The sequence below is a fragment of the Platalea leucorodia genome, assembly GCF_965183815.1.
Source record: "Platalea leucorodia genome assembly, chromosome: 4".
NCBI classification, from domain to species: Eukaryota; Metazoa; Chordata; class Aves; order Pelecaniformes; family Threskiornithidae; genus Platalea; species Platalea leucorodia.
In genome coordinates this window covers 48,167,538-48,179,720 of record NC_138826.1, presented here as the reverse complement: position 1 = coordinate 48,179,720, position 12,183 = coordinate 48,167,538, and positions in this window count along the sequence as shown.

The following is a 12,183-nucleotide window of genomic DNA, read 5'->3' as shown; positions in this document are numbered from 1 at the left end:
TGTAAATCATCATTGCTCAACTAACACTTAAGTTGCTATGCCAATTTATACTATCTGGAGAGTAGCTTTGTATGTTCATGTTTTGTTTGTGGCCAATGATGAATCAGAACTAAAATGTATTTGTGTTTATTATGAGGGCAACATAAAATGTATGAGGTCTTTGACTATTCATATCCTTCTTTTTAACTACTTGAGTACTTTAAATGATGTGAGAGTATAGTAATTACCAACCTTAAATGCATTGTAGACTGTTTTTTTCTTGTAATGAAATCTTTTCTTAAGATTACCAAGGATGTGATGAAAAAGAACAGCATCCATAAAATGCTTTAAAGTTGTGATACGTGAAATGTTATCTGGGTCAATATAAACCGTTAAGTACAAAGTTACTGTCTTGATAGCATGCTAAAGTAAGCTCACAATCAGGAAACTCGTTTAAAAGTCTGAATGTAGAAAGTGAATGAATAACCTGTGGTATTAAAGACCAGTTTATTTTTTTTTAATTTATATTTATTTATTTTAAAATATTTTTAGTTTCAAGACATACACGGGGGAGGAAATTTTCTGACAGTTTTAGAGTCTTCGCCATTTCTCCTAATCCATTTTGTTGTTTCTGCCTACCTTTAACAGCTCCTGACACCTACGGATATCCTAAGCCTTATGGATTTGATAGGCTGCTGTTTATTTTATTTCTACTTCTAAGGTGCAATTTGGGTGTTGCAGTAATATGCAAGTGAAACTATATTGTTATTCAAATGGATTGTGAAAGAGACGGATTTCTCTTCCGTGGAATCATTAAAATGTACTTAATAGATAAAAAGAGCCTCATATCAAAAAGGAAAAGACAGACAAACCCATAATGGAAATGAAAAAAACTTGAGTTCTAAAAGGGAAAAGAAAACTGAGTTAATTACTATTTGTTGTTGCTGTGGGAAAGAAAGGCATGAGCACCACAATGACCTGCATTTATAAGCTCTCATTCATATAAACCTTTAGGTGGATAACACCCAGAAAATCAATATTGTGACTTCACAGTAAAAACATTCATAAGAAAAAAAGACTGTTAACTCTGAAGAGTGTCTTGTTTTGTTGAATGCACTGGTCAGAAAATTGTCAGTCTGGTACTAGCCCAATTGTCAACAACAGACAGCAGAGTTTGTCGAGAAGGACAGGTGAAAATATCAGGTTACACGGAAAAGAAGCATGTGAAAATTTCAGAGCGTGTAATTTTTTTTCTTTTTTTTTTTTTTTAGGATGCAAGGTTAGAATATGCCTATTTTAGTAGCAATCTGAGTTCAAAACTCTAAGGTGGAGGTGAGGTGAAGGACGGCTCGTTTATTTTTATATTGCCTTCTTGACTACCCTTCTGATGCTCAGGAACAAGCTGGCTTCTGTGTATTAGGTAAAGGTACAACTCTTTTAGCTCTACAGGAGGGTTGAAAATCTCACAGTAACATTCCTGCTTCAAAGCAGTTTGCCACTTGTTCTCCTTGTAGCCAGGGGAAGAATCATTAACATATTAAAAATGTTTAAACCTTTGGTTTATGTTCAGCCTGCAAAAAGAAGGGGAGAAGATCAGTGAGGGTAAAGCACAGGGCTGCAAATGTAATGTTTTATTTTCTATGTGAAGGTCTGCCTCAGACTTCTCATGACTTATTTGAAGCTGCACCCGCTTACCTCAGATATAAATTTGGCTTGTTGATTCTCCGGTCATTAAAAAATTGTTTCAAGCCACCGATCAAATGATGATGAGTTCCAGATAAACTTATGCTGAAGAATGTGCATCTTCATGACCATTTAAAATCTAAATGAGATATTATGAAATCAAATCGGGCAGAAGATTTTTTAAGAGGGGGAATTTCAAGGAGAGGACATGACTTTCCAAGACATTATTTCTTGGCAACCGTGTAAGCTCGGGAGAACTTCCTAGACAGGAACATATGAGGACAGATTCTTTTGTGAGCCAGTCAGTGGAGACATTTATGGGAAAATGGTAGATGCAATTTGAGTTCCAGAATATAAAAGGAAAAAGAAGTCGTCGTTAGAAGGGCCTGTCTAATTACTAAGTTGCAGAAATTGTATGTTTATTCATCTGTTATTTTGTACGAGGACTTACAATTAAATGATGTCAACTACAGATTAAGAAAAATGGTTATTATAACTGATGATTCATTTTAAATACCTTCTTACCATATAGTGCCGGCAGGAGATCAGGATGCAGTTGCACAAACGCTGTAAGCTGGTCCCCCGTTCGGTTTACAGCACGTGAAAGAACAAAGGCTTGAACCGCTGAGGAGGAGGTGGCAACACGGGAACACGGATGCACAGCCATCGGTAGGGAAAGAGTGAAGCAACTTGTGCCAGTGGCAGTCCCTACTCGCAGAGGGAGCGTACGGAGCTCGAGAAGATGCAGGCAGATGGCTCGGTTGAGCCCCTCGAACAGGTTGCCGATGCCAAAAGGAGATGCTGCAGCTCACAGTTTCCTGCCCTCTGCTTCTGACTGTGAGCTCCTGCCACTTTCCTTGCTGTGGGTCTGGCATTGTTATAAGGCAACATGAGTGGATTCAGCTTGCTAATCCAGCAGAAGTAGAGTGAGTTACTCTTTTTGACAGTCATTAAATTGATGTTGGCCCTCTGACGATATTAGAAAAGAGCTCTTTACAGTGAGGGTGGTCAAACACTGGAACAGGTGCCTAGAGAGGCTGTGGCTTCTCCGTCCTTCGAGATGCTCAGTGCTGGAATGGCCAAGGCCCTGAGCAACCCGATCTAACTTTGGAGCTGGATTTGATGTTGAAGTTGGCTCTGCCTTGTACAGGGAGTTAGACCAGCTGGCCTCCAGAGGTCCCTTCCAAGCTAAATTATTGTATGGTATAGAGGGCGCAGTCATGATTCCTGTATCTTGTATCCTTATTTTACACTGAGAAACCTCAGTGCATCAGCATCCCTGGCTGAAAATTTATTTGTCAAACATTAAGGTAGTCCTGTCATTATTATGAAATTTTAGTGTATAAATTTCTATGCATAAATTTCTATGAACAAAGCTATTTCAGGAGGATGTTTGTTTGGATGGTATAAGCCGGTACTTTAAAAATACAGATATTGTAGGGCTGATCTCATTATTGCTAAACCAAACATTATAAAGCCAGGTTATTAAATATGAATTTATACTGTAAAAATTACTAAAGTAACAGGTACACAGTTAAAGTTTACAAACAAGATTAAATTTGTATTGAAGTGAGACTCTACAATAATCATATGGTAATGCATATTGTATTTTAACTGGCCTAGATTAATTTCAGTGAATGTTAAAAACATACTCAGATTCTGTCTCTACTTTGTCTCTCTGTGACTCTCCCGTGATGCAGCATGGCTTCTGGATTTTATTGGAGCAAAAAAAGTTGTTGTTGGCCTTAGCAACTGGACTTTTTGATGGTAGCAGATTACATCCATGTAGAGGCCCTTTCACATTGGTAGGGGTGGGAAAAAAGACCCTGGAATAAAATGAGTCAAGGCTGTATATATGTAATTGAAGGAATGGAGGTATGAAATCCTTCAACGACAGCAACAAAATCCCTAGTAACAAATACATACACAAATATATCTTTAAAAAATCCCACAGCTTTATTCTCAATCACACACCTCCCTCTCCATAGATGTCCATAAGATGATAGTGTCACTGCACAGGATATATTTACTTCCAGTTAAATGTTCCTCAACACTTCTAGAGTGGTGCAAAAGTCTGTATTGTACCATTCTCTTGTTTCTTCTCAGTTGTGGAGCCAGATTGTGAACTGTATAAGCCAAAACCATACAAAGACAAAGCAACAAAGCCATCTAAATCTTTTATGGACTATTATCATGCCAAGGAGCCTTATAATTTTTTGAAATTATCTCCATTTTATACAGACTGTCAGCACTACGGATTCAGGGACATCTGTCTTTTCTGCATTTGAGGACAAATGGGTACAACCCTATCCTGATCAGCGAGGCACCTATCTTGTTTTCAGTGTTTTACACAGGTATGCTCAAGTGGTTTGAGTGTAGTCTTTCAAACAGGCTTTTAAATAGGTATCTGCTTCCTATAGCGCTTCAATGCGTGTTGGCGGGAACACGGCCATAGACTCCACATCGTGTTCAGAGAGGAGTGTAAGCGCAAATGCAACCGCACTGCAAATTGCCTGGAGCTAGGGGATTTGGACCTGAGACGTGCTGAATAGATGATGCATGTGTTGCCCTACGGTGCCCACCAAATAAATGTGCTGCAGATAAACTTGCCTCAGGGTGGTTGCCTGCGCAGTTGTTTCTACGCGGTGAGAATCTGTGCTACACTGGCAGCGACTGCAGCCTGTCTGGAACTACATGTCCTTTGCAGAGATTTTTTTCTATACCAGACATTAAGTGAGTTGCTTCAGGTACATACACAGCGGCACTTTTCTAGGATTCCTGGATGCCCTGTGACACATGCATTAAAAGGAGTAGTCTGCTGCCAAAACTGATGCAAGAAAATCAGGAACTGAGACAGACGAGACCTCCAGTGTAACTCACAAATTCCAGTTTCATTCTTTGAACTGATGTGTAGGACACAAGTTAACAACTTAAGTGGTGAATCAACCATTCTTTCCTGAAACTAGGAATTAAAAAATAATTTGTTTTGTTTGGACTTCATTTTCAAAATCCCAATTGTCTCCAAAACATGCTGCGTCTGATTGCTAGTTTAGAGCAGCTAAAGATCTCATTCTTCAGGAGCGTATCTGCGGTGCCTCGTAGCTTCTATACTCCGTTGAAAATTATGTCCAAGTGGGAGTCAAATGCTGACAGCAGAAAGTAGACAATTGCAGCTTGGCAGTATTCTACATTTGTGAATCTCTCTTGTGCCTGGCCAAAGCACGTGTGGAAGAAGAGTGAAATTGTAAGAGATTCTGCCCCTAAATCTCCACATGGAGCAGAGACGATAAGAATCAGGCTTGCTCTTTCAGCACATCTGTCTGCAAATAGCTACAGTATAGTACAAACAGACATAATAATCCAGTTTATTTTGGACGATTGATTAATGGGAACATTACTCATATACTCAGTGCATGACATTTCCTATTACTTGTTCATATCATTTGAGAGTTAAAGGATATAAATACTTAGGAATTTGCCACCAGTTGGGTCGCCACCTGTCTGCTGAACACATTAAAGGGGGAAAAGGGTGAGTTGTATTCCATGTAAGAATGCTGTAGCTATCTGAGGGACTCTGAATAACATTTGTGATGCTGTCAGGGGAAAATTTTCCATAGCAGTCTCAACACAGATTCAGCAATAGGGCCTTTTCTCCCTGGCATAGCTAGGCATTTAAAGGACGTTAAGAAAGATGGAGGTAGAGGGAAGGGAATGATTTCACTGAAGCAAGTTTACAGTGCTCTGGAGCTGACGCTTCTTTCAATAAGACAAGTCACTAGACAGCTAAGGACTATATATATGCGTGAACATTTAGCAAACAGCTGTTGATCTGTGTATAGATTCATCGCTTCCTTGGTTAATGTTTATACCTGACATTGTAACAGTTGGTTAATAAATAGCTCATTTGTGTGAAGAACTGGAGATGGTAAAAACCCCCCAAAATCTATAACAAACTACACGCAAATCCCCCACCTGCATTTCTTTTTGTGAAATACCGGTCAAACTGATGGCAAAGCTATTCTCTAGCATGACATCACTTGGTCCTGTGAAATGACCACTGATGGGTCTATTCACAGCATCTATAATTAGCTACTTACCTCCAAGTTTCAGTGATTTCGAGCAGCAGACTGATGTAAATGCTTTAAATCAGCCTCTGGAGATGCCTTTGAAACCAAGCAGAGTAATGCCTAACATGGGCATCAACACTACATACTCATGTCAGGCTTTCTCCTGCAGCTTAGCCTGGGCCTTAAAATCGTGGAAAATGTATGGAGAAAACTCATCGATGTCATGTTTGGAAACAGATAGCTGTGGATCTCAAGGGATCCTGGGGAGGACAAAATCTCCTCTTGCTATAGGTTTGCTTCCCTTGAATTACCTCACAGCATCATTTAGCTCTTTCCTAGAGATATGCCCCGTTAGACAGGAACAACTAATGGCCCCTTGTGGAGTGCTATAGAGGGGAAGCCATTCAGGAATTAATAAAGCTTTAACGTACACTGCTCCTGGGTCTGACAGCAAAACTGTCGGAGAAGGTGCAGGAAAGGGGCACAGTGCCACGGAGAGCTTCTGTTGCATGCAGAACCACACCGCGCACTCTGACCATGAATGGTTTGTAACACAGGACAGCGGAGACATAAACGGGGTAAGCTATTTTATATAGTTTTCTGAAACTCTAGTGCTAGTCCCCAATTCGGGGGGGACACAATATAGTCCCCAGTCCCAAATTCTTATGGGAAATTCTGAGGTCGAAGTTAAAAAAAGACCACCTGCTTAAAAAACAGATACCTTTATTTCAGTATATACTAGTGCTTCATAGAGCCCATTTCCTTCTTCCCTTGGATGAGTCTTGTCTGAAATTTGTTTAACAGTATTGTAACATTCAGATGAAAAAGTAAAACTCCACAGTGTGTTTTTTGGTTTTAAATACGGTCCCTTTAGACACAGGGGAAAATCCCCAGATCTTGTAGTTTAATGCTTTTTGCAAAGTAGGCAATATTTTCTAATTTTGATCTTATAGTTACAGCTAATCCTCCAAATCTTCAAAGAGTTGCCACAAATCAGTTATGCTTTCAAGTCAGAGATAGGCTGGAGCTTACAGTTACTACACGTATATTTATATGTGAATGAGAAGGAAAAAATTAGTAGATATTTATGTGCATTTGTAGTCAATTTTCTTAATTGTTACATTTTTCATGTGATAGTTTGAGAACTAGCAGTCTGACTTGTGAATTTAAATGCCGTTTCTCCCAGCGAAGTCAAAACTGATGTGAGCAGCGTCAGAGTAGCAAAAGGCTAGAAGTGCACTAGATCCTCCAAAACAGCTGTATTTCTGGGGGCATGCCCATGTCTACACTAAGCTGGTGTCACACTTGGGCAAATCCTGGTCCCCCATCACAAAGCAGGGCCCCTGAATATGACACAGCTTCCGTCAGGAGCATGCATACAGCTTCCCTATGCACGGAAACTGCAAAGAGGGAGAGGAAGGAGAGAGGAGAGAAAGGAGCTGGCTCTTACCTGGGTCTCACCTAGATACTGGATGTGATCAGGGTATATGCCTGACTGAGGAGCTTAACAGAGCTTCTGGGTCTCTCATTTTAGTTGTTACCTAAATTACTCCAAATGCCTGAGAAGCCGTTCCAGTTTGCGGTGAGTTACCAAGAGAGAAGCATGGGAGTATTTACATTCATTGTTTAGGTGTCAGTAGCACTTCCCAAGGAAGGTGACAGAGCACCACGTCGTGTGAAACTACAAAGAGAAGCTCAAGACCATCTGCACTTTTTTACTGGGTCACACCCGGTCCACTCAACAGGCAAAATTTGCAACCTCACTGAAGTGAAATGCAAAATTTGATCAGCCTGTTCTTGTAAATACATGCTTAAAAGTAATTTGCTCTAAACCCAACCTACTCAGGTGAATCAAACCATGGTAGCTCCAGCCATGTCAAAAAAGCATTACCTGGTATCGTTCTGCCCTTTTCATCTGACCCACACTTGCTGAGCATGATCACGTCCATCTGTAACTACTGCCAGGTGCCATCACGGACACGTTCGTCGGCAAAGGTGGGTCAGCTCAGCCAATTCCAGCAAAGGCTCATTCAGAGAAGTGGAGCAGATTGTTGGCTGAGGGGAAGGGCAGGAGAGGCAATGTAGGCAAGGGAAGAGAAAACTTGGTGGTTGTTTCAGGAAATATCAGTGTAGTGGGAGCTCCGGGACACGTCAGGAAGATTTCGAGAGCCAGGGAGAGGGGAGCTGACAACAGGTTAAGGGTCTCTCTGCTTTGTTCTAGATCTTTCTGAAGCAGCACATTTTTATTTCCCCTGCATGGATGGGCAAGGCAGGCAGCCTGCCAGCTCCCAGTAACGTGCTGCTTATTTTGCCTGTTGCCTTGAAATAGCCCTGCGAACGAGTTTTTGTTATCCAGGAGTGTGTTCTTGATTTACATCGAGTTAATAGAACACTTTTTGTGGTGCAGCCTTTGATCCTGTAGGTAACTTTTGTTCACGTGAGCAGTCACACTAAACACAAATCCCGTTAAACGCAAATACAGGTCTCATCAGCAGTTACAACAATACTAGGAAATCCCATATGCTTGAACACAGTTGCAAAACAGAAGTTAGCTGCTATGATGCTGACTTAAGATGGAGTGAGTGCTGCAGACCAGGGCAAAGCACTGTATTTGATGACCTGGCCCTTCACATGAGACACAACGGCATTTCATTAAGTAGTCCAGGTCATCATGGAAGTCCTCTGACCCAGTTACAACGCAGATCCAGCTTGCCACACGAGCCCTTCAGTTTGTGCTCAAGCTATGCAGAAACCTTGTTTGTGCCCTTGAACAAGACAACAGTATCAGACTGAGGTTAGTAAATGTTTTGAGTGTGACCACAGCCCATGCCATAGAATCTGGGTCTGGACAAAACCGTTTAAAATGATTCTAAGTGTTGTGGAAAGCAACCAGAAATACTCTTACCAGAATGGCCAGCTACAGGCAGCAGTTTTTGGCTGGCTCTAATAGGTATGCATATGCAGGCATATTTGTTTGCGTAGGCCAAAGGGGAGAAGCACGTTGCAAAATATCTTAAGAACAAAAAATGACACTGAGCTGAAGTGGATTTTTAAACCTCTTGAGAATGAACAATATGGTTTTTTACTAAACTAGTTGTGCATAGAGATCCATGTACACAATTAAAAGAAAAAGACTAATCCTGCTGTTAGTTCACCTCAAGTATTTCATGAATTTCACATGATCCACCCACTTTTTTCTGTACCTCTGCAATTACCATATCAGCAGCAATAATTCTCTGTTGTTCAAGTGCCAGATACAACATGGCTCTCACATTCCTGAACGTGGCATATTGTGCCGCTCTGTTTGTTTGTTGTTTCGGAGCAAGATTAAATTTTATTCGCTTGCGCACCGCGTTGAACTTTAACCCACTCTTCGTCATCTCCTTAATCAGTGATTTGTTTGTCTTGCTCTTTGGTTCTCAGTTTTTTTATATTTAGTTTAAATTCTGCATGAAATCCATGTTATTCAAGTGCCTTTTTGAACCATTCCCAGTTTTCCACTCTGTCTTACTTGGAACTATCAATCAGAAAGAAGCATCTGACTTTTTTTTTCTCCCTTCTACTAGCCAGCTAGAAAATAGAAGTAGCTCATTTCCAGCTGCAGCATGAACATTTTAATGCAATAAAATTTACAAATAGCCTATCCATTCAGCAATATAAAAGCTTCATGAGTACTATTTCAAGATTTTGCTTACATGGGAAAGTTAGTTTGGCTAGATATAGCTGTAAGTTTTCATGTGTGTGTATGCACAGGACAAGAGCTGATTATTCCAAATTAACTTATCCATTTTACTTGAGAAGTTAATTCGCAATAGCTAAAGAGGAAGAACTCCCCATGTAGATGTGACTTCAAGCATTTGTAACTACAGAAGGTGCTCGTCTTGTCAAAAAGTAGAACATTTAGCAAATACGAGAGCAACCCCCTTATCAACATTTAATTATACAGTGTGTAGCAAGTTGTCACAGATCAGACTCCCAATGTGCTGTGCTTTGTTCAAACACTGATTAGATTTTAAAAATCAGATTTCAAAATGCTTGCATTTTAAACAGAATTTTCTTTTAATCATACCAATGAGGTGACCAATCCCTGTACTTGTTAGCATGTGCTGTTCATGTGTTTACCAGGTCTTTCAGAGCTTTAGCATATATAGTTTATTTCTGCAATGTGGAAAAAAAAATCTGGTATACTGTCCTGGTTTTGTCTAGGATAGAATTAATTTTCTTCCTAGTAGCTGGTATAGTGCTGTGTTTTGGATTTAGTATGAGAATACTAAATTACTTTATCATCATAGTTATATAAGTGAGAATAAGATATAGAATCTTATGTAAATAAACATTTTTGTCACTCCTCAGTGACAAATAATTTAACTGACAGATATAAATGACAAATTGAGGGTGATCTCTGTCTCAGTATCAACAGTCTAAAAACTGAAAGACAGGGAGTTTCTTCTTGTATTTCCAGAAATGTTTCGTGGGTATCAGATTAAAGGGTATAGGACAATGCAATTTCTTTATTGGTTCTACAAAGAAACCAGGGGATTGAAAGACAGTCTGTTCTTGCACAATCTTTCCCCACACGGCAAATGAGTTAGCGTTTCTATTAAAGCAGTTGGCATCTTGGTACATTTGGAAAACAAACAAGAAAATATCTTAACTGCATCCTTGTTTTCCCATCCATGAATGAACCGATCTCAAAGGCTCTGAATCTGCAAAGACTCCACAAATGGACAGTAGAGCAATTTCAGCAAAACGCTGAGTCTTGATACCAACAGGTTGCAAGATTTTTTATTCTTATTTCAGGCAGGCTTTCAGAGGAACAAATTTCCATTTGCCCAAATTAAAATATTTACAGTTCTAGAAAGAGGGAATAAACACCTCTTTGGGATGTGTTGACATCACTACAAATATGAGCACATGGTACAAAATCACCCCGTGAGTTAGATGTCTTTTTTAGTCACACTGACATTAGCAATGATTTTTAAACTATTGCCTGATCACCGAACCCAGTTTATTTATATACGTCAAAGTCTCTCTGGATCTCAGAAGCACAACCCTTCTTTTAATAAATATAATTCACTTGAGCAGGGAACTGCCAATAGTTATTGTGTAAGACAATTTCTGACATTGGGTTTAATACAAGGTAGTGTTTCCTTGGTGTGCATCACCATGGTTTAGCAATAAAACCATCAGGATGTCTCAGAGAATCGCTTAGAAATGATCAGTTACTAGGAAAAACAGTAACCTGCAGTTAGCGAGGATGAGTTGGTCTAGTACACAGGTCATCTGCCTTTACTTTAACCAAGGAAGTTTTACTTAAAAGTCTTAATTCGCTTGTGAGTCTTTGGGGGTCAAAAGGGTGACCTGATAGACAACATGAAAAAAAGAGAAGCCCCACTGGGTCAGACCATGGATCCATTTAATTCAGTATTCTGTCTCTGGGAGCGGCAGGAGGAGATGCTTTTTAGGGAGGATATGTGAACTTGGCCTTTTTCTGTGCTCTGCTCCTCTCATACATCCCCGGTATCCCAAACTGTTAGATTAGGGATGGCGGAGAATACATCCCTTTAGTACCTCTTTATGAAACACAAATCTGTGTAATCCTTTTTTGAACCTGCTGAACTCTCTGCCTTACAGTGTCCTGTGGCAGTAAACTCCAAGAGTTCACTATTTGCTCTGTAAAATACTTCCTTCTAGCTGTTAAAACCAGTTTAAAATATCATAAGCTTGTGCAATATATATAGGTGCATATATATAAGATTCAATTCCATTCATAACTGTTCTTGCTGACAGACTCCCATTCAATTTGCATGTTCATATTCATCCAGGAAGACAGCATAGCCATAGCAGAAAAGCAGACTGAAATGCGTATTTTGAGTTGTTCCGTGCTAAAATATGGAAGCTCTTAACTTGTGCTTAGCCTGCTTAGAAGCTGAGAGCCCTGCTTCTTAAGTGATATAAAGTAGGATGGGTAGTGTGGGGTAATCTAGTGGAAGGAAAAGATGCAGCTGTAACTTTAATTTGCTGGTTAAAAGGATTCTGGCCTTTCTGAAGCAGCATCAGGGCTCTGTCTAATCTCCTTCCTCCGCTCATGTTGCAACAGAGGGTTGCCTAAGTGAGCTATGTTGGCTCTTTGCCACTCAATATTTCCCTTCACCAGGGAAACCCCCAACTGGCTTTTAAAGCCAGCTTTATGGCCCCAGGATAGTGCCAAAGGTGGTACGAGGCGCCTCACCACCTTCTTCAAGAATTTGAAGGCAAGGGTGGGGGAGGGGATCACGGGAGATAACCTAGGCGAGCTCATAGCGAGCTGTTCCTTCCATTTTATTAGTTGATGCCTCTTGCTTAACATACTGATCATCCCTGCTTTTTTATTATTATTATTTCAGGGGCAGAGCTGCAAGAACTGATTCATCATTTTTGGACAGGCAAATAGGAAGCAGCGTGCAAACTGCCT